Raw genomic sequence first — 24239 nt, 5'->3', positions numbered from 1 at the left:
ATATATTTTCTATACTAATCTGAAAAGTGGATGTAGGGTCATGTATCTTCAAAACTGAATCACTGTAGAAAGCAGTAATCTATAATCTAGAACAGACACAATCACCGCACAAATTGGATTTTTATGAAACATTTAAGAAATACAATACTTATTTATAGACTGCCGGTGACTAAGTATTCTGCTCCTGCCGTGAGATCTTGAAGACGTGGATCTTTAATATGTCTGTAGCTAGGACTGTGAGGAGAAGGATATGCACTGTATCCAAGTAAGAACCCTTCAGCACACGGCAGCACAATCTTGTGCTACAAAACGCTGCCCCAAGAGATCTGCCTGTCGTTCTGCTCCCTGGCACTTGTTTCTTTGTTAGTCGCTTCAAACTCCAGCCCATTACCTGGAGATTTGCATTTTTGCACTCCAGGAACAGACTTTTGAGTCGTGAACTATGGCTGAGAATCCCTGGGCTGGCGAGATTTTTTTTTTTTGGAGGATTGGGAATTGCTGCCCCCTGCATTGGACAGAGTTCCCAAGCCGAAGTTACAGCTGGGGTTTGTGTCAGCGCTGAGAAGAATGTTAGGCCGTGAGAGTATCTCCAGGAAAGAGGGGAGAGTGAGTGTTCGGGTGTTTTTTAGAAGAAGGGCCAAGACTCATGGAGAACCGCCAAATGGGGAAATCTCAATCTGGCACCCTCCAGCGCTTTGCTAGTTGTGTGGAATGTGTTGGAAGCGTCTTCTTTAAAGAAAGACATGAATCAGTTTGTTATGTTCTGTCTGAAGACACAATTACAAATCTCACAACCAGACAGACTTGAAAGTAAAAAGGAAAAATGGGTGGCACGGTGGCACAGTGGTTAGCACTGCTGCCTCACAGCGCCAGGCACCCGGGTTCAATTCCAGCCATGGGTACAAAGAACAAAGAAAAAAGAACAAAGAAAAGTACAGCCCAGGAACAGGCCCTTTGGCCCTCTAAGCCTGTGCCGACCATGCTGCCCGTCTAAACTAAAATCTTCTACACTTCCTGGGTCCATATCCCTCTATTCCCATCCTCTTCATGTATTTTTCAAGATGCCCCTTAAACGTCACTATCATCCCTGCTTCCACCACCTCCTCCGGCAGCGGGTTCCAGGCACCCACTACCCTCTGTGTAAAAAAACTTGCCTCATACATCTCCTCTAAACCTTGCCCCTTACACCTTAAACCTATGCCCCCTACTAATTGACCCCTCTACCCTGGGAAAAAGCCTCTGACTATCCACTCTGTCTATGCCCCTCATAATTTTGTAGACCTCTATCAGGTTGCCCCTCAACCTCCATCGTTCCAGTGAGAACAAACCAAGTTTATTCAACTGCTCCTCATAGCTAATGCCCTCCATACCAGGTAACATCCTGGTAAATCTCTTCTGAACCCTCTCTAAAGCCTCCACATCCTTCTGGTAGTGTGGCGATCAGAATTCAACACTATACTCCAAGTGTGGCCAAACTAAGGTTCTATACAGAGTGTGGCCTAACTAAGGTTCTATACAGAGTGTGGCCTAATTAAGGTTCTATACAGGTGACTGTCTGTGTGGATTTTGCCCATTCTCCCTGTGTCTGTGGGGGTTTTCTCCGGGTTCTCTGGTTTCCTCCCAAAGTGCAAAGATGTGCGGGTTAGGTGGATTGATCATGCTAAATTGCCTGTAGTGTCCAAAGGTTAGGTAGGGTTACAGGGACATGGTGGGGGAGTTGGCCAAGTTACGGTACTCTTGCAGAGGATCGGTGTAGATTCAATGGACCGAATGGCCTCCTTCTACACTGTAGGGATTCTATGAGGGCAGCACGGTAGCATTGTGGATAGCACAATGGCTTCACAGCTCCAGGGTCCCAGGTTTGATTCCGGCTTGGGTCACTGTCTGTGCGGAGTCTGCACATCCTCCCCGTGTGTGCGTGGGTTTCCTCCGGGTGCTCCGGTTTCCTCCCACAGTCCAAAGATGTGCAGGTTAGGTGGACTGGCCATGATAAATTGCCCTTAGTGTCCAAAATTGCCCTTAGTGTTGGGTGGGGTTGCTGGGTTGTTGGGATAGGGTGGAGGTGTTGAACTTGGGTGGGGTGCTCTTTCCAAGAGCCGGTGCAGACTCGATGGGCCGAATGGCCTCCTTCTGCACTGTAATTTCTATGATCTATGATTCTATGATAAGGCAGAAAGAGAAAAACAGACAAGCAACAAGAGAAGTAGATAAAAGAGTGTGTGTGTGTGTGGAGGGGGGGTGGGGGGGGGGGGGGGGGGGAATACTTTAGCAACACTTAGCTATCCGCTGATGTCTATGTGACAGACGCAGAATGCCACTTCCAGAAAGGGTGGTGTTTTTCAGCGAGTATTTAAGCTTTGCCCAGAGATAATGCTCTGTCGGACATCGCTGAGGTTGAAAAAAATTAGGAATGAGACTAGATGAATCTAAAAGCAGTATTTATATGCTACCGCCTTATATTTTGGAAGCTTGGAAATTGGAACAGGAAAAGTTTGACACTCCTAAAAATCATTGTCAAGACTGAGTGAATCTATGAGATGGAGTAGTAAGTATTGATAATGCTTATTAAGAACGACAATTGGAGTGAGAAAAGATTTGCTTTTATGAGCTGCAATAGGGAGCGTGGAGGATTAATAACTATAATAATATTGACTCTTCTCGCTGAAAAAGAAAGGGACAGACTAGGTTTCACAACCAAGAAATGAACCAGTTTATGAGGGCTAGCTCAAACAAGGTGGTTCTTGTCCAAAGCAGCTTTTCTTCAAGTTGATTGCTGCTACAGTGGGGATTTGGGGAGGAGAGGACTTTGTGCAAGGGGATTAAGAAGCTGAGAAGAAAGAAAAGTGAAAGAAGCCTATTAGTTTTTCCAATAATCTTGCAGTGAGAATCAATTGGTTTTCTGGCACTTTCTCAGTAGCTTTAATCTGGGTGTTAATCCATCAACAACTTACTTAGAAAAGGAATCTGTGCCTCAGAACATTACACATGTGCGTTCCTTTATTTTGACTTCTGCAGCCCCATTTGTGTTCATGATCTGACTCTGCGTCATCCAACTAGACAATAACGTTGAGTGATTTTTAAGTTCTCATTAATAACAGGGCTAGAGTAATGATTAAAGCTTGGCGGCCTATAGAACAAGGAATATTAGTGTGTTCCTTGATGATGTGGAATGTGCTGCGGCTGGAGTTTGTGAAAACCAGCGTAAAAATGGTATTCGTAAGATCCAAGATTTGTATCAGGGACAGTGCTAGATTGGCAAATTGCAGGTTGTGTTAGGGTGTCTGAGTACACCTTGTGCTAAGGAGGCAAAATAAGGATCATGGGCTGCCATTCCTGATTGCTATCCACCGAGCCCTGCTAGAAAATACGTGATCAAGGTTTTCCGGTGAGGACAGGCTCAGAATCAGTTGTGGCACTTGTGACCTGCTGGTGCTGATTGTTCTAGATCGGAAGTTCATGCGTTAAAGTTGAGCCACTGAGCCCCTGAAGGCGAGATCATGGCCTAACATGAATCAGGGAGAGCAGAGGGGAAAACTGGAAGGGAAAGGAACTGCTAAAAACATAATGACCACAGTAAAAGTAGATTCGCGAATAGGTGGATTGATAGCCCCACACTGAATTTACAGAAGTTTGAATTGTTGGTGCAATGCCATAGTTTTTTCAATCCTTCAAATTGAATTCTTTGAGGCCTGACTGATGGCAGTTCTGGCTGGAGGGACCCGAGGGTCAGCATCTGGAGTTTGGAAACTGGCTAGTTCACGAGGAATCAGTGTGCTTAAATGCTGCACTAAACAGATGACAATCAAGAGAAACAAAAAGGACAAAAGCTCCCACTGTAAGTCACAGAATAATGCGAGATTTAGTAAAACGGCCATGAAGACAACAGATGGAAATTGTTCCTGAATGTCATTTGAACGGCTCATTGTAAGAATCAGGTGGAACAGAGAGAAATAATCTGGACGTAAATTCAGAAAGATAAAGACTGCAGTTTGGAAGAAATGTGCAACAATTATGAAAAATTAGTTCCATGAAAACAACAGTTTACAGTTATATTCCCATTTTCCAAGAAACTGTAGCCAATTAACAAATAAAACACAAGACTAAATTGTTTCTCACTTTTTATCTTGCATGGGATTTTTTCCGCCAAGCCCTCCCCATCTCTTTACACTGTGCACTTTCAAACCAGAGACTGGCTGGACAATTCACCGTTACAGTGACAGAGGTGGAAGTCATCGTTTACGACTCGACTTACATTGCCCCCTCTCCACTGTCCTTGCACCAAACCATTTCATTCCTCCCCCTTGACTTGTGACTGCCCTGCAGTGGCACGGTGGATATCAGGAGCTTGGCATATGGAAGGTTTCGCGAATGAACCCATGTTCCATCGCTCAATCCTCACTGTGACACTGCACCACATTTATTCCTGATGCATCACACAGTGTTATTATGCCTTTTGGCCATTTGGTTTAATTAGGTGATGACTTCTAGCATCGAAGTTCAGAATGTAATAAACTGTTCCAATATTGATTACATTTTGCAGACAAAGGATATTAGGATTAATCAAATTTTCTTTGCATAGGTCTGCACCAGCGACTTTACAAATGATTAGATTTAGATCTCTGTTTTGCGGTGCTGAGGATCAGAGTTTGATCCCGGCTCTGGGTCACTGTCCGTGTCGATTTTGCACATTCTCCTCTTGTCTGCGTGGGTCTCACCCCCAAAACCCAAAGATGCACTGGTTAGGTGGATTGGCCACGCTAAATTGCCCCTTAATTGGGAAAAAAAAAAGAATTGGGTGCTTTAAATTTATTTTTTAAAAAGCTCTCTGTCTTGCCTTTGTGGGAAATTGGCATTTTCCCAGGAGTGACGGTAAAAGGGGGAGAGAGGTTTGGTAAAGAAAGTTATCAATGATCAATCTGCTGTGTGCCCTCATTGCTCTTTCTTTACATCTTTAGCAGAGTTCTGGAACTAAGAATCATTGCTTTACTGTGCAAATAATGAAGTGTTGGGCAAACAGGATGCAAACAAGAGGACAGGGAGAAATAAATAATTTATCGAAACAAGTAATCACCGTGCTAGCTAATGTAATTCATCAACAGTCTTACGTTTTGCATACACTAAGCTTCAGATGTGTGTGTCGTGCACATAATCCATCACACTTTTCTGACTGGTGTAAGTATGTCAGGAAGTAATCAGGAAACATTTTGCCACTCTATACTTCCTTCCACTATCTCTCGCCAGGACACATTCGAACTTCTGTTGTCTCTTCTGACTAACTGAGCAATGTTCTGGAAGGCCTGCTGCTATCTCAATAAGAGCTATGATGAGAATGCTGTAGCAACAGAAAATACAAGAGGTACAATGACCTTCAAGTGAACTCTAGGACAAGGGCTCATTGACATAATGTTGAACCTCGCTTGTTGGCAGGCTTGGGGTTTCCAGGCAATTGTGTCGCTTTTCATCCTCTATGAGTTAATTACTCTTTATTCACTAATAGTCTGATTATATGGCTAATATTATTTACCAGCCCCAGCTGAAGCCCTTGTCTAATAGTCCAGTTAAAGTGTTGGAGACATTAATGATTTTAGCATTCACCGACCCTCCAGCAATCAGCAGTGTGTCTTGTGTGTCGTTATAAGTGCACTGTTCCACAACAAGCCTTTCTGAGCTCAATAATCATTTTTCATCTTGTCATACCAGATTTGGACAGTGGGTGTTGCTGGTGCAGCCATTTGAAATAATATTTCTGCCACTGTCTGCTTTTTGATTAGAGCTTAATCCTTTATTTGGATATCATTTGAAAGATTCAATTTATTTAAATGAATACACAAATGGGAGAAAATAGGACAGTGAGTGGATCATTCACAAATACTAGGATGTAATTGATAAACTTATGCTTGTATTAAAGGTGAAGCAAACTGTTGAGTTATGGATTTCCCATGGAGTGTGCCCCAAGTGGTTATTTGTAATTATTTGTCACACTAGCTGTAGTAATCCACGGGAGGCAGGAGTTCCGTCACCACACCAATATTTATTTACAATAACGATATTACAGGAGCAGCTACAAGCAGTGCTGCTAGCAGTCCAGTCAACTTAAGACTGGCTCACAAAGCCTACACAGGTGCTTATATGAGCCCCCTCAATGAGCTATCATTGAGGGAGCTCATACTTCAATTGGCCAACCAATAAAGCCAGTTGGAGTTCATTACACTAGCGTATAGAAGATTGGATGACATTCCTCTGCCTGTTACTTTCCTCAGGCAGCCACCTGTCTTTCGAGACTATAGTTTACATCTTGGTGGCCAACTCTGCCGCCCGTCATCTTCGCCACTTAACTCCTGCCCCTTTAATTCCACTCTGTACCTAGCCCATCCCAGATGGCCCCTTTCTTTCCCTTGACCATGTCATCTCTCACCCCCTGCTGCGTCACAGAAACCCCCCCTGCTTTTCCCCATCTTCCCCCCCCCCCCCACTTCCCCTTTCCCCCCTCCCCCCGGGCACCCCCATTGGCCTTCTCCCCCACCACCTCGCTTTCGTTCACTAGCATAACCTGTTAGCGCGGCTGCCCCTGCCCAAAGGCACATCCTAATGACCTCCCCCTCCCTCTTCACACCCCTCCCCCCCCTTCCATCCCAACTCCTCAGCTCAAAGAAGAAGGCCTCCTGCTGGCCTTACCCTCCCCCACCCTAACAAGGATTTATCGTGAACTCCAGGTAGACTTTTCCAAAAGCAAACAAACAGATGTCAAACACAAACAGTCCCATAAAACAGGAGGGGGGATGGGAACATCCACCCCACATAAACTTTTCACCCTACAACTCATTACAATCTCAACATTGAATAGAACCCACCCACCTCACTCCTCCACCACAGAAAAAGGCGAAAATCCCCTAATCCCTACACCCTCTTCAAACATGCTCCCAACCATTACATAGTGCCAGCACCCCGGCTCCCAAGCATTTTCCACTCAGTTCCCCCCCCCAGTTTATGCTCCTTAATGAAGTCTTCGGCCGCTTCTGGGGTCACTAAATAATACTCCCGGCCTCCGAACGTCACCCATAATTTCGCCGGGTAGAGCACCCCAAATCTGATCTGCCGCCGGTACAGCACTGCATTGGCCTTGTTGAAACCTGTCCGCCGTTTTGCCAATTCGGCACCGATGTCCTGATAAATCCGGATGTTATTTCCCTCCCAGTCACAGCTACGCTTCCCCTGGCCCACCGTAGAATTTTCTCTTTCTCCACAAATTTATGGAGTCTCACGATCACCGCCCGCGGCGGCTTCCCAGCTCTAGGCTTTTGCCTCAGAGACGTATGTGCTCGGTCCACTTCAGATGCCTTATCTAGCACCCCTTCTGCCACCAGTCCCACCAGCATCCTCGAGACGTACCTCGTGGCACTCACACCTTCCACTCCGTCAGACAGGCCCACTGTTCGCAGGTAATCTCCTGCTCCTCAACCTTTTCCTTCAGCGTTTTACAAAGGTCTCCTAGGAGCCCCACCGCCGCCTCCAGAGGCACCACACGATCGCTGTGGTCTGAGATCACTCCTTCAATCTCCCGAATCTGTGACCCCTGCACCTCCAAACACCTCTCCATCCGCTCCAAAGTACTCTTCAGGAGTGCCACAGCTTCTGCAATACCCTTTGCATGATCCTCATACATTTCTTTCCTTTGTTTATAGAATTCCTCCTTGACAAAAGTAATCTGTTCCTGTATCTGGGGCCTTACAGCTTGCCCTTCCCCTGCCTGCATGCTGGAAGAGACTGTCTGTGAAGCACAAGACTGTTTCAACTTTCCAGCCAAACCTCTCACTGTTTTCTGCCGGGTCTGGTGATCAGAAGACAAACCATTCACCTACGCCTTTTCATCAAAATTCCACCCGGATGTGGGTAAAAAGAGCCCTTTTCTGTGACGTTGAACAGGAACAGCCCTTTATGTGACCAATCACTCCGTGGTCACAAGCGGAAGTCCATCATGGACCCTCTTGACCTCCCGGCTGGGTCCAAATGCAGAGCACCATGTTTGGTGATGACATGATCGCAGGGTTGCAACAAAGATGACAGAGTTAGGTATCAGTCCACCTTTGGGCTGCTCTCTAGGGACAGAATTTTATCCCGCCCCCAGGTGCAGTGAGCATCATATTGAATGGATGAGATTCCTCCTGGGAACCAGCTCGCCCAAACCCTGATGTGGGGGAGGGGGGAGGCAGTTTACTGCACCCCCACAGCATATGGCTTGGAAGCCTTCGGCCTGTGATGCGGTCTTCTGGTCCTGGCACTGCCAATGGGAGTTTCCATTGAAACCCCCCCCCCCTCCACTTGGGCGGGCAGGGCCTTGGGCAGGAATCCCACCCTTTTGCCTGTTATCCCACCCAGCCTCAATGTTCAGACTGGCAGCAGCAGGTGTGGAAATGGTGGGAAATTACAATAAAACTTTTCCCCATTTTGGGTGGGAAGGGCATTGTGCGCCTCACTCTGAAGGTCCCCTTAGAGTTAGGGTGCCCTCCCCCTTGGGATGTTGGAGCTCCGGCCCTCCGATCCTCTGGCCTGACCCCGATGCCCTGAATACACCACTTAGGACGCCCGGGACTTACCTTTGCAATGGGCCTGGGATTGCAGCGCTGTGCGTGGCCGGATTGAAGAGCTGTCAGCCAATCTGATTGGCCAAGGGTGCCCGAAAGCCCCGGCCACTGCCAATCAATGCTCAAGTGAGCACGGAACGGCAGTGGAAGTTTGACAGTTGCCGGTTACATGTTAACCGCTGATCGCTCGCCATCCTTAACATCCTACGCTCAGTTTTCTGTCTGGGTTTGCTCCCTTGCCTTCATCTCTCCCGACCTATCCACAAAATAGTTGGGCTGTTTACCCATAGCTGGAAGTGTGGTTCATGAGAGCCCTCAGGGTGTGTCCACATATTAGCGGGCCTGCTCACTGCATGGATGGGGTCCAAGCCTCCTCCGGGTTCCCCAGAAACTTTAGCTTGCGGCCTCGAGGCAACCGGTTCCATGTGTCAACGATAGGTGGCACAGCAAAAGAATTGCCAATGGAAAAGCTGTGCACGTATAGGGAGAGACATTTTGCTCTCCTGTTCGCTCGCAGTGTAGCTGAAATTGAGAAGCAGAACGCAAAAAGTGGGAATTATGCTGACTTTCATCACCCACACCTTACACGCATCACGGACCTGGTGGACACAAACTGCTACTTTTATGGAGGTTTTACCTCATTAGGCTCATACTGCTTTATTTTTAAAAAATTAATTTAGAGTACCCAATTCATTTTTCCAATTACGGGGCAATTTAGCGTGGCTAATCCACCTAACCATCTTGTGGGCTGTGGGAGCGAAACCCACGCAAACACGAGGAGAATGTGCAAACTCCACACGGACAGTGACCCAGAGCCGGGATCGAATCTAGGACCTCGGCGCCATGAGGCTGCAGGGCTAACCCACCGTGCTGCCCACTGCTTTATTTTCATAATCATCTTACCTATAGAACTTCTTTGAGAATGCCCATATATACATCAATCTCCCAGTCAGATACCATAGCAGGCATTTTGAAGTAGATACATACTAAAATATCAGCAGAAACTAAGGGTAGAAGTGAAATAATTCACGTTTGATCAAGGCCACATTAAAGGTGTTGCTCTTAATGATAGGAAACACACTCCATGGGAATCTCATTATTCTCTGTTATCTAAATGCGTCCTCACAGACTTGTACCCAGGAAATTGTGAGATAAAGGCCTTGGCAAACCTCAGTCACACTGTAAATGGTCTTCGGAGCCAATACACAGCTCTAATATAAGCAGATATTTGTGGTTAAACACCAACAGACAGGATGTGTTGATCCAATTGATTAAAAGCCTCGACATCTGAAAACAGAAGGAAGAGATAGATAATGCATTCAAATGTTTGGAGAGATTAATTCACGAGCTGCAGTCATCTCCCACAGCAAAAACTGTTAGAATGGAACTTTCACCACAGTACTGCTGGACAGCTGACCAGCAACAGTTTCCCTGCAGCATTGACAGTGACAATTGTCGAGTAGCATTTTTCCTGCAGCATTTATTGTGATAATTAAATAGCAGCATTTACTGCAATAATTAAAGAGCAACAATTTTCCGTGCAGCATTTACTGCGATAATTAAAGTGCAGCAGTTTTCCCTGCAGCATTTACTGCGATAATTAAAGTGCAGTAGTTTTCCCTGCAGCATTTACAGTGACAATTGTCGAGTAGCATTTTTCCTGCAGCATTTACTGCGATAATTAAAGTGCAGCAGTTTTCCCTGCAGCATTTGCCGCGATAATTAAAGAGCAACATTTTTCCCTGCAGCATTTAATGTAATAATTAAAGAGCAGCAGGTTTCCCTGCAGCACTCATTGTGATAATTAAAGAGCAGCATTTTTCCCTCAGCATTTACAGCGATAATTAATGAGCATTATTTTTCCCTGCAGCATTTACTGTGATAATTAAAGAGCAGCATTTGCTTTGTTAATTAAAGAGCAGCATTTTTCCCTGCAGCATTTATTGCAATAATTAAATAGAAGCAATTTTCCTGCAGCATTTACTGTGAAAATTAATGAGAAGCATTTTCCCTGCATTATTTATTGCAATAATAAAAAGCAGCATTTTTCCCTGCAGTATTTATTGCAATAATAAAAAGCAGCATTTTTCCCTGCAGTATTTATTGCAATAATAAAAAGCAGCAATTTTCCCTGCAGTATTTATTGCAATAATAAAAAGCAGCATTTTTCCCTGCAGTATTTATTGCAATAACAAAAAGCAGCATTTTTCCCTGCAATATTTATTGCAATAATAAAAAGCAGCATTTTTCCCTGCAGTATTTATTGCAATAATAAAAAGCAGCATTTTTCCCTGCAGTATTTATTGCAATAATAAAAAGCAGCATTTTTCCCTGCAGTATTTATTGCAATAATAAAAAGCAGCATTTTTCCCTGCAGTATTTATTGCAATAACAAAAAGCAGCATTTTTCCCTGCAGTATTTATGGCAATAATACAAAGCAGCATTTTTCCCTGCAGTATTTATTGCAATAATAAAAAGCAGCATTTTTCCCTGCAGTATTTAATGCAATAATAAAAAGCAGCATTTTCCCTGCAGTATTTATTGCAATAATAAAAAGCAGCATTTTTCCCTGCAGTATTTATTGCAATAATAAAAAGCAGCATTTTCCCTGCAGTATTTATTAGAACATAGAACAGTACAGCACAGAACAGGCCCTTCGGCCCTCGATGTTGTGCCGAGCAATGATCACCCTACTCAAACCCACGTATCCACCCTATACCCGTAACCCAACAACCCCCCCTTTAACCTTACTTTTTAGTACACTACGGGCAATTTAGCATTGCCAATCCACCTAACCCGCACATCTTTGGACTGTGGGAGGAAACCGGAGCACCCGGAGGAAACCCACACACACACGGGGAGGACGTGCAGATTCCGCACAGACAGTGACCCAGCCGGGAATCGAACCTGGGACCCTGGAGCTGTGAAGCATTTATGCTAACCACCATGCTACCGTGCTGCCCCTTATTATTATTGCAATAATAAAAAGCAGCATTTTTCCCTGCAGTATTTATTGCAATAATAAAAAGCAGCAATTTTCCCTGCAGCATTTACTGCGATAATTAAAAATTCCCTGCAGCATATACTGTGATAATTAAAGAGCAGTATTTACTGCGATAATAAAAGAGCAACATTTTTCCCTGTAGCACTTATTGCGATAATTAATGAGAAGCATTTTTCCCTGCAGCATTTATTGCAATAATAAAAAGCAGCATTTTTCCCTGCACCATTTACTGTGATAATTAAAGAACAGCATTTACTGTGTTAATTTCAGAGCAGCATTTTTCCCTGCAGCATTTACTGCAATAATTAAAGAGCAGCATTTTTCCCTGCAGCATTTACTGCAATAATTAAAGAGCAGAATTGTTCACTGCAGCATTTACTGGTATAATTAAAGAGCAGTATTTACTGTGATAATTGAAGAGCAACAGTTTTCACTGCACCAACTATTGTGATTATTAAAGAGCAGCATTTTTGCTTGCAGCGTTTATTGTGATAACTAAAGAGCAGCTGGTTTCCCTGCACCATTTACTGCGATAATTAAACAGCAGCACTTTTCCCTGCAGCATTTACTGCGATATTTAAACAGCAGCATTTTTCCCTGCAGCATTTACTGTGATAATTAAAGAGCAGTATTTGCTGCGATAATAAAAGAGTAACATTTTTCCCTGCAGCATTTATTGCAATCATAAAAAGCAGCATTTTTCCCTGCAGCATTTACGGTGATAATTAAAGAGCAGTATTTACTGCGATAATAAAAGAGTAACATTTTTCCCTGCAGCATTTATTGCAATCATAAAAAGCAGCATTTTTCCCTGCAGCATTTAATGTGATAATTAATGAGCAGCATTTACTGTGTTAATTACAGAGCAGCATTTTTCCATGCAATATTAACTGTTAATTAAAGAGCAGCATTTTTCCATGCAGCACTTATTGTGATAATTAATGAGAAGCATTTTTTCTTGCAGCATTTATTGCATTAATTAAAGAGCAGAATTGTGCACTGCAGCATTTACTGGTATAATTAAAGAGCAGTATTTACTGCGATAATTGAAGAGCAACAATTTTCACTGCACCAACTATTGTGATTATTAAAGAGCAGCATTTTTGCTTGCAGCGTTTATTGTGATAACTAAAGAGCAGCATTTTTCCCTGTAGCATTTACTGCGATAACTAAAGAGCAGCAGGTTTCCCTGCAGCGTTTTCTGTGATAATTAAAGAGCAGCATTTTTCCCTGCACCATTTACTGCGATAAGTAAAGAGCAGCAGGTTTCCCTGCAGCATTTAATGCAATAAGTAAAGAGCAGCAGGTTTCCTTGCAGCATTTACTGCGATGTTTAAACAGCAGCATTTTTCCCTGCAGCATTTACTGTGATAATTAAAGAGCAAAAGTTTCCCTGCAGCATTTTCTGTGATAATTAGAGAGCATAATTTTTTGCTCCAGCATTTGCTGCGATAATTAAAGAGCCACAGGTGTCCCTGCAGCATTTATTGTGATAATTAAAGAGCAGCATTTTTCCCCGTAGAAGTCACTGCGATAATTAAAGAGCTGCATTTTTCCCTGCAGCATTTACTGCGATAAGTAAAGAGCAGCAGGTTTCCCTGCAGCATTTAATGCGATAAGTAAAGAGCAGCAGGTTTCCTTGCAGCATTTACTGTGATATTTAAACAGCAGCATTTTTCCCTGCAGCATTTACTGTGATAATAAAAGAGCAAAATTTTCCCTGCAGCATTTTCTGTGATAATTAGAGAGCGTAATTTTTCGCTCCAGCATTTGCTGCGATAATTAAAGAGCTGCAGGTGTCCCTGCAGCATTTATTGTGATAATTAAAGAGTAGCATTTTTCCCCGTAGCAGTCACTGCGATAATTAAAGTACATCATTTCTCTCCCCCCCCCCGCCCCGCAGCATTTATTGTGATAATTAAATGGAAGCATTTACTGCGATAATTAAACAGCAGCATTTTTCCCTGCAGCAGTCACTGTGATAATTAAAGAGCATTATTTTCACTGCAGCATTTACTGCGATAAGTAAAGAGCAGCAGGTTTCCCTTCAGCATTTACTGCAATAATTAAAGAGCAGCATTTTTCCCTGCAGCATTTACTGTGATAATTAAAGAGCTGCATTTTTCTCTGCAGCATTTAATGCGATAAGTAAAGAGCAGCAGGTTTCCTGCAGCATTTACTGCGATAATTAAAGAGCAGCATTTTTCCCTGCAGCATTTACTGTGATAATTAAAGAGCTGCATTTTTCGCTGCAGCATTTACTGCAATAATTAAAGAGCAGTAGTTTTCCCTGCAGCATTTACTGTGAAAATGAAGAAGAAGCATTTTTCCCTGCAGCATTTACTACATTAATTAAAGAGCAGTAGTTTTCCCTGCAGCATTTACTGCAATAATTAAAGAGCAGTAGTTTTCCCTGCACCATTTACTGCAATAATTAAAGAGCAGTAGTTTTCCCTGCACCATTTACTGCAATAATTAAAGAGCAGTAGTTTTCCCTGCACCATTTACTGCAATAATTAAAGAGCAGCATTTTTCCCTGCAGCATTTACTGTGATAATTAAGGAGCTGCATTTTTCTCTGCAGCATTTACTACATTAATTAAAGAGCAGTAGTTTTCCCTGCAGCATTTACTGCAATAATTAAAGAGCAGTAGTTTTCCCTGCACCATTTACTGCAATAATTAAAGAGCAGTAGTTTTCCCTGCACCATTTACTGCAATAATTAAAGAGCAGTAGTTTTCCCTGCAGCATTTACTGCAATAATTAAAGAGCAGTAGTTTTCCTTGCAGCATTTACTGCAATAATTAAAGAGCAGTAGTTTTCCTTGCAGCATTGACTGCAATAATTAAAGAGCAGTAGTTTCCGCTGCACCATTTACTGCAATAATTAAAGAGCAGTAGTTTTCCCTGCACCATTTACTGCATTAATTAAAGAGCAGTAGTTTTCCCTGCACCATTTACTGCAATAATTAAAGAGCAGTAGTTTTCCCTGCACCATTTACTGCAATAATTAAAGAGCAGTAGTTTTCCCTGCACCATTTACTGCAATAATTAAAGAGCAGTAGTTTTCCTTGCAGCATTGACTGCAATAATTAAAGGGCAGTAGTTTTCCCTGCACCATTTACTGCAATAATTAAAGAGCAGTAGTTTTCCTTGCAGCATTGACTGCAATAATTAAAGGGCAGTAGTTTTCCCTGCACCATTTACTGCAATAATTAAAGAGCAGTAGTTTTCCTTGCAGCATTGACTGCAATAATTAAAGAGCAGTAGTTTTCCCTGCAGCATTGACTGCAATAATTAAAGAGCAGTAGTTTTCCCTGCACCATTTACTGCAACAATTAAAGAGTAGTAGTTTTCCTTGCAGCATTTACTGCGATAATTTAACAGCAACAGTTTTCCTGCAGCATATACTGTGATACTAAAACCGCAGCAGTTTCCCTGCGACATGGGTTGGGATTTAGAGAGCCCATAAGCCATACAGGGTGCATATATGCCCAGGAAGGGAATGGACCAGATTTGCATGAATTTTAACCCATTGATGTTTACTTGGTGTGGTTAACGTCATATCTTCAACGCTCATCGAATCTTGCCACCAACCAGGCGTGATGTCACACCAGCGAAAGTAACTACTGCTTTTTAAAACTGGTAACCAGATACCATGACCTCAGAGTGGGAGGAAGGGCTGTCTCCGATGACCACCAGGGAGTCCAAAGGGACAGAGCCACTGACCAGCTCCAGAGAGGGGAGCGGTGGGGGGTGGTTGGGGGGGGGGGGGGGCGGTCGTGGCTGTCCGGGGCGGGTGGGTTCAGGGGTTTGGAAAGGGAGGAGTCGGGGTATGTGAGATAAAGAGGAAGATAGCAGTCAGGGGCATACGACTGCACTCGCAGGGCAGGCTGGGGTTAGCAGTTGGTGTCGGTGATCCTGAAGTCTGCTGTGTGTGTCGTTTAAATGAGTTTAAATGTTAGTCTGCTGTCCTTGGCATGGGTGTATGGGGCAAGTGGCTGTGGAGCACATGGGGGGGGGTGAGAGGGTGATTAAAGTCAAGAAACAGAGCCTGTGGGTTTGGTCGATGAGACCTCGAAAGAGAAGGCCACACAGTGGTTATTCTGGGGTGGGTGGGGTGGGGGCCATTCTCAATCTCTGGGGTATAGTAGCTGTGATGTAGGCTATGGTGTTGTTGCATAACAGCACTGAGATCCCTGAATAATGCAGCCTGAGTAAGAAGGTAATAGTAAGAACTATTAGTTCTGCCTCTCCCTGAAGCCTAAAACAATTGTGCTCTTTAACATTCCTGAGACTAATGCTTGTCACACTAATTGGCTATTAAGAGTTAACCCGTAACAATACCAGCTGCCCACAGTCTCAAAGTTAAGGAATGGGATGAATACTCAGGGCTCAGGGCTCAACGTTTGGTTGTACGGGATCAAGAAGCACTGGACTCGCTTCTCTGTCAGGATGTGTGGCTGCCAGAATCCATTACCACCTCGCCAAGGTGGATATCACCCTCCAGTTGATCCTGCCCATTTGGGAAGACCCAGCATAAAAACCTCCTGTCAAAGCCCCCAGTGTTAAAGACGCAAAGGGAGGGGAGAACCAGATGGGAGGCTAAAGATGAATCCAAGTGGGCGAGTAGTCATACTGCCTGTACGCATCTTAACCTGGGTTTTAACAACATTACTGCAAAAAATATAAAACATGACTTTCTTACATTCATCACATCACTGGGAGGGCATAATTATTTGGTGGGCATAGAGTGCCAGTGATAACACTGTGTCCTGATGGAGGGAAGAGCCATGCCACTGGGAGAAGGGTTAAAGAATGTGAGGTGTTAAGGCAGCCATAGATAATCATAGATCATAGAATCCAGACAGTGCACAAGGGGGCCATTCAGCCCATTGAGTCTACACCGACCCTCCGAAGGCGCACCCTACCCAGGCCCGCACCACCGCCAATTTAAGGGGCAATTTAGCATTGGCCAATCCACCAAACCTGCACATCTTTGTACTGTGGGAGGAAACCGGAGCACCCGGAGGAAACCCACGCACACACAGGGAGAATGTGCAAACTCCGCACAGTCACCCAAGGCTGGAATCATACCCGGATCTCTGGCTCTGTGAAGTAGCAGTGCTAACCACTGTGCCACCGTGCCGCTCTGATATTTAATTCAGTATCATGTCCAATTTCAATAAGTGGCAAGCCTCCTTATGAATTATAGCGGTCAAAGCTGGAGGAAAATCTGCTGTTGTTTAATTATCCCTGTCAAAGCTGCAAGAAAAACGGCTGCTGTTTAATTATTGCAATCAAAGCTGCAGGAAAAACTGCTGCTGTTCAAACAATTGCACTCTGATCTGCAGGAAAAACTGCTGCTGTTCAATAATTGCAATCAAAGCTGCAGGAAAAATGGCTGCTGTTTAATTATTGCCATCAAAGCTGCAGGAAAAACTGCTGCTGTTTAATTATAGCAGTCTGATCTGCAGGAAAAACTGCTGCTGTTTAATTATCACAGTCAGACCTGCAGGAAAAACTGCTGCTGTTCAATTATAGCAGTCTGATCTGCAGGAAAAACTGCTGCTGTTTAATTATTGCAATCAAAGCTGCAGGAAAAACTGCTGCTGTTTAATTATTATTATTATTTTTTAAAAACGCATTTTATTCAAACTTGCATCAAAGTAGGTGACAGCAAATAATCACTCCGGGAAACCACCTTTCCAACAACCAACTACAATCTATATAGATTTTTCTCCTTTTTCACCCCCTCCCCTTCCCCCCCCCCCCCCCCCCCCCACACACACCCCTGCGACGAACAGCTCCTTAAAACGGTCACAAACATCCCCCACCTTTTCTCAAACTCCCCTGCTGAGCCCCTGAACTCATACTTAATCTTCTCTAACCGCAAGAAGTCATACAGGTCACCCAACCATGCTGCTACCCCCGGTGGCGATGCCGACCGCCACTCCAGCAAAATTTGTCGCCGTGCAATCAGAGAGGTGAAGGACAAGACATCGGCCTTCCTCCTCTCCATGAGCTGCGGCTTATCTGAAACCCCAAATATCGCCACCAAAGGGTCCGGGTCCACTCCCTCCTCCACTATCCTGGCTAAGACCGCGAACACACCCGCCCAGAATCTTCCCAGTTGTTCACAACCCCAAAACATGCGCATGATTGGCTGGCCCCCGCCCACACCTCTCACACTCATCTGCTACCCAAAGAAGCCACTCATTCTCGCCCGAGTCATATGCACCCTGTGCACCACCTTAAACTGTATCAGGCTCATCCTTGCACAAGAGGAGGTCCCGTTTACCCTTCGCAATGCCTCACTCCATACTCCCCAGTTGATCTCCATTCCCAACTCCATTTCGCAATTCTCCTTGATCTTCACCACCAGCTCGCCTCCCTGCTCCCCAGCCAATTATATATATCCCCACTTCTTCCCTCCCCTTCCACATCCGGAAGCAGCAGTCGCTCCAGCAGGGTGTATCCCGGCAATCTGGGGAACCCCTTCCAGACCTTTCGTGCAAAGTCCCTCACCTGTAGACACCTGAACTCACTACCTCTCGGCAGCTCTACCCTCTCCCTTAGCTCCTCCAGACTGGTAAACCCTTCCTCCAAATTCAAATCCTTCACCTTGACCAGCCCCATTTCCCTCCACCTCCTGTATACACTATCCATCTCCCTCAGCTCAAACCCATGATACTCGCACAGCAGTGTTAGCACCAACATCCCTTCCACCCTAAAATGCCTCCTCAGTTGATTCCATATCTTCACCGTGGACTGCACCACTGGACTCCCCGAATACCTACTTACCTACTTGGCAATGCAGCCGTCACCATAGCCTTCAAACTAGACCCCTTACAATATTCCCCCTCCATCCTAACCCACTCTACCCCTTCTCCTTCCCACCACCACCACACCTTGTCCACATTCGCTGCCCAATAATAATTAAGCAAGTTTGGCAACACCAACCCCCCCTGCTGCCTCTGCCTCTGTAGCAGGGTGTTCCCCACCCTCGGCACCTTCCCCACCCATACAAAATCAGAGATGATTGTGTCCACTTTCCAAAAAAAGGCCTTTGGTATAAAGATCGGGAGAGCCTGAAAGATAAACAAGAACCTCGGCAGAATTTTCATTTTCATCACTGGGACCCTCCCCGCTAACGCCAACGTCAGTGTATCCCACCTCTTAAGATCCTCCCTGGCCTCCTCCACCAGCTTTGTTAAGTTCCACTTATGGAGCCCAGTCCATTCCCTTGCTATCTGAATCCCCAAGTACCTAAACCTATCCCTCGCTACCGTGAATGGCACCCCGCCCCCCTAAATTAGCCCGCTGTGCCAGCTCATTCACCGGGAATACCTCGCTTTTCCCTACATTCTGCTTGTATCCCGAGAACCCTCAAAACCTCCCCAACAGGCCATAATCCTTCCCATACTCTCCAACGGATCCAAAATATACGGCAAGAGGTCATCGGCATAGAGCGACACCCGATGCTCATTCTGTCCCCTCATTATCCCCTGCTACTCTGCCGACCTCTTGAGAGCCATCGCCAATGGCTCTATGTCCAGTGCAAACAGCAGCGGCGACAGTGGGCACCCCTGCCTCATACCCCTGTGTAAGTCAAAGCTTTGTGAGCTCATATCATTCATGCTCACCCTCGCTCTTGGTGCCACATATAGCAACTGCACCCATGCCACAAGTCTCGGCCCAAACACATACCTTCCCAAAACTTCGAACAAGTACCGACATTCCACCCATTCAAATGCGTTCTCCACGCCCATGGACACCACCACCTCCGGTACCGGATCTCTCGATGGATTCATTACCACATTCAACAGCGGCCTTATATTACTCGCGAGTTGCCTGCCCTTCACGAAGCCTGTTTGATCTTCTGCAATCACCCCCGGGACACAATCCTTCATCCTCCCCGCCAACAACTGAGTCAATACTTTCACATCCGTGTTCAATAGTGATATTGGTCTATACAACCCACATTCCACCGGATCCTTTCCTTTTTTTGGGGATTAGTGTGATTACTGCCTGCTTCATCGTCTCCAGCAACTCCTCCTTCTCCAGTACTTCATTAAATGCCCCCAACAAATGTGGTGCCAGGTCCGCCTTATAAAATTCTGCCGGGTACCCATCCGGCCCTGGACCCTTCTCCGACTTCATACCCCTGATACTATTCAGCACCCCCCTCAGCCCCAGGGGCTCCTCCAACGCCTGCCTCTTTGCTTCCTCCACCTGGGGAAATTCCAGCTTGTCCAGAGACCACCCCATGTCCCCCTCCTCTCCTCCTGGGTCTACCTCAAAGTCCCTGATAATAATCTCCGAATGCCTCATTTATCTTCCCTGGCTCTGACACCACATCCCCAGCCCCAGCCTGGGATCTTCAATATTTTCCTGGATGCAGCCTGCCTTTGCAGCTGGTGGGCCAGCATGCGGCTCGCCTTCTCCCCATTCTCGTATTGCACCCCTCTTGCCCAGGCAGTTGCCCTAGCGCCTTCCCCATTGTCAGCCTGTCTAATTGCCCCTGCAACTTTTTCCTCCTCGACAATCCCTCCACAGTGGGCACCCTCAAATATTCCCTGTCCACCTCCACTATCTCGCTCACTAGACGGTCATGTTCCGCCCTCCTTTCCTTATTTGCACGAACCGTAAATGAGATAATTTCTCACCGGACCACTGCCTTCAGTGCTTCCCAAAAAGTGCCCGCCGACACCTCCCCATTCTGATTCAACTCCACATAATCCCTAATCGCCGCCCGCACCTTATCACAAAAACCTCCATCCGCCAACAACCCCGAGTCAAACCTCCACCCCGGCCACAGCTCTCGTCCCGTACTGAACCGAATATCCAGCCTGTGGGGTGCATGGTGCGAGATAACTATCCCCACATACTCTGCCCCCTCCACTCCAACCAAAATCTCCCGACTCACTACAAAGTAATCAATCCTTGAATACACATAATGGATTTGTGAAAAGAAGGAATACTCCCCTCCCCCTGGGTTCTGAAAGTGCCATGGATCCACCACACCCATCCTCTCCATTAAAACCCTCCCAGCTCCCTTGCCATTCATACCCTACCCATCGACAGTTAAAATCTCCTCCCATGATCAACTGGTCCATGGCCAAATCCGGGATTGCTGCCAGCAACCCCCTCATAAAACCCACATCATCCCAATTTGGGGCATACAAATTTACCAACACTATCGGTGCCCCTTCCAATACCCCACTCACAATCACATATCTCCCACCCGGATCCCTCACCTCCTTCGCACTCACAAATCCCATTTTTTGCTCATTAAAATCACCACACCCCTCGATTGCAAATCAAACCGTGAGTGAAAAACCTGCCCGATCCACCCCTTCCTTAACCTAACCTGGTCCGTCACACGGAGGTGTGTCGAGCCAATACTTTCCCATTCGTGTTCAATGGTGATATGGGTCCAAGGAGAAATGGGAAGTAGAGTTGGGAATGGAAATCAATTGGGGAGTATGGAGTGAGGCACTGCGGTGCCCACTGGGCATGGAAGGCCTCGGCTGTGCCCGTGAACACCGCATGCTCTCTCTCCTGGGACACCCGGCCACGACGCAGCCTCAAAAGAGGAGCAGTCAGGCTGGACGACCCCCTTGGTCACCCGCTGCCTGGACCTGTTGACGCCAAGTTTTACAAGTCCAGGAGCAGGTTCACGAGGAGGTCCTCTTTCTTCCCCACCCCTCTCCTCACCAGGTGTCTCCTTGACTTTGAAAATGTGGGCAGCTGACATTGTTTTTTTTAAATAAATTTTAGAATACCCAATTATTTTTTTTCCAATTAAAGGGAAATTTAGCGTGGCCAATCCACCTACCCAGCACATCTTTGGGTTGTAAGGGCGAAACCCACGCAAACATGGGGAGAATGTGCAAACTCCACACGGACAGTGACCCAGGTCCGGGATCGAACCTGGGACCTCAGTGCCGTGAGGCAGCAATGCTACCCACTGCGCCACCATGCTGCCTACATTGTTAAGGGTTAACTCATGAGGGTCAATTCGTTTGATGAGCTTGAGTCTTAGGAATGTTAGAGGGCATAGTTACTCTCTGCATCACGGATAGGCAAGGCTAATAAATGCCCTTCTTGCTCATGCTGCATTGTCCGGAGATCTCATCGCTGTCAAACCTTTACACTTAGGATTGTTGGACAGCCACTTCATTACTTTGTTTAGATTGCCCCCCACCCCTGAAGGTTCGACTTTAGCCTTGCCAAGTACATTATGATGCGTTCAAATTGATGCTTTTGGTTCTCTCAATAGTTATGGCCATGATGGGATTTGCATCCATGTCTAACGGACCCGCTAAATCCCGCCCACTGATTGTGATAATTAAGCAGCACGTATTGCCAGAGCAGATCCGCAGGTACTTTGCTACACAGCAGAGTCAAATGGCAAATGTTGTGCTGCAACAGGGCACCTAATGGTGTCCACTATGAGTTAGACTTGTTCCTGCACCCGTTAGCTCAAACTGTGCTTAACAACTAAGTTGTTGAAAGAGCAAACTGTAGAATGGCGCAGGGAAGGAAAATTAGGCATTTGGGATCCCTGCTAAAAAGGTCATCCAACAGGGCATCTCATTAACAATGAGTTTTCAGGATTGGGAAATTACAGAGGAACTGAGAAGGGGGTGAATTGCGAGGAGTGAATTCAGTGGCTTCACCCTCTGACCTCAAAGAGAGGCCTGCTGATCACTGTGGCGAGAACTTTAACCCTCTTGCTACACAATTAATTGTAACACAGTTTAATAGGGATTCCTAACCCCAGCTGCTGGAGTGATTAAACTGTAAGAAATACCCATGACTGCTTTAGTTCATATCTACTGCACATTCCACGACGTTCAACGCACTTCATTGGCAAGGCAGTCAGCAAAATGCTGTTTTCTTGAAGCTGAAAAAGCAACTTTCTGATATTGGCATTTAGCTGGGCATCTGTCTCTCCTGAAATTGCTGAGGCTTTTACGCAGAAATAGTGATTGGCATCATTAACCTTCAGTTTTTTTTGATAGCATCGCTTAGCCCATTAATCTTGCAGGTACACAATATTGCACTTATAATTTTTGAAGTATTGCTAATCGATTCTCCTCGCTGTGTAGATGAATTTCTTTGGGGCTACTCCAGTTCGTTATCAGGAACATGTTTACGTGCCTAAACAGGCTCCCTGTCGGATCATTGCCGAGGTTGTGGTGATGGAGAGGGAGAGTCCCTGAGACAAGTCACTCCTCAAGTCTCCAGTAATCTAGCTTGTCGACAAAAGTTGACCTGCTCATCTTCCCTCCGGAACTGAGTGACAGGCATAAAAGAGTTTTTTTTGGGGATGAAAAATTCTTAAATCATTTTCAGCTCATCCTTTGAATCAGGATGAGGACTGAATTTGGTGAATTCCCTGGACAGCAGTGCTGAGGTCAACAAACAAACCCAGTAGGGGTTGTAATGCAACTGCCTACCTGTATCCTGCCATTATGTAACACATCACAGTGAAGCACTAAGCCACACGTGCTCTACAATGTAAAAACATGCTCACAACTATCTTCTGACTACTGGCAGCAGCTAAACAATACATGACTAACTTGAGGACAAGGTTACAAGTATCATTTGGCCCTCTATGCCTGCCCTTTAACTTTCACATTGTCTCGTATCAGGGCGACATTGTGAGCCAGCAAGGACGGAGTTCAGTCACGTCAGGTTGTAAATCTCAAAATGCCCTTTGCTAAATTGGACAGGGACAGGAAGAAGGTGAAGAAATATGCGCTCAGTAAACTTTGGTTTGGCCAAGTCATGAAAATTCACGAAGCTGTTAAATCACATCATCACTTGGACCGTGGTGATTGTTGTTTGCTTTGGTTTATAGCAGTTTGCTCTTCTAGTCCTTGTCTTTTCCTTGTCACAAGGTATTTCTAAAACATGTGTCCTTACATCATAGAGATAAATGATCTCTAATCTTGTTGTCAGTGATCTGGTGCAGCATAGCAACTTCAGTTCCTGGCATCTAAGGCTGGCGTAGCATTTGATGCTGATTTACTTATAAGTTTTTATTCAAAGGTCGGCTTTGGAGCAGTACAGAAAACAGAATGAAGAATATTTCAGCTGTAATATGGGCAGGCATGCCCTGAACATTCTGTGGAAAGACTGGGCTGACAAAGTATTCCAGCTATCTACAGCAATGGGATTCCAGCTGATTATTACAGCACAGTGGTTAGCACTGTTGCTTCACAGCACCAGGCTCCCAGGTTCGGTTCCTGGCTTGGGTCACTGTCTGTGCAGAGTCTGCGCATTCTCCTTGTGCCTGCGTGGGCTCCCTCCCACAAGTCCAGAAAGACGTGCTGTTAGATAATTTGGAGATTCGGAATTCTCCTTCAGTGCACCCAAACAGAGACCGGAGTGTGACGACTAGGGGCTTTTCACAGTAACTTCATTGCAGTGTTGATGTAAGTGTACTTGTGACAATAATAAAGATTATTGTTATTATTAAGTAGCTGAGGGAGAAATAACTCATTAACCAGTCAAATGGTACGTCAGGCGGCAAAAGGTGAAGAGTTCTTCCAAGGGCTTGCAAATCACTAACTCTCCAAAGCCTCAAGAAATAGAATTGTTTATCGTTACCGGTGAGGGAGTGAAAGTTCTGAAGAAAGT

General features: G+C 45.4%; 1 protein-coding gene across 1 annotated transcript in view; it reads left to right on the top strand.

Moving 5' to 3' along the window:
* Positions 1–24239, top strand: part of LOC119974762 (ALK tyrosine kinase receptor-like) — a 1320646-nt gene that overhangs the window by 287276 nt on the left and 1009131 nt on the right. The gene's annotated exons all lie outside the window — the stretch shown is intronic.

Source organism: Scyliorhinus canicula, chromosome 1, assembly GCF_902713615.1.
Source record: "Scyliorhinus canicula chromosome 1, sScyCan1.1, whole genome shotgun sequence".
In the NCBI taxonomy this organism is placed as follows: Eukaryota; Metazoa; Chordata; class Chondrichthyes; order Carcharhiniformes; family Scyliorhinidae; genus Scyliorhinus; species Scyliorhinus canicula.
The sequence above is the reverse complement of the archived record's forward strand: the minus strand, read 5'-3'. Positions and strand labels throughout refer to the sequence as shown.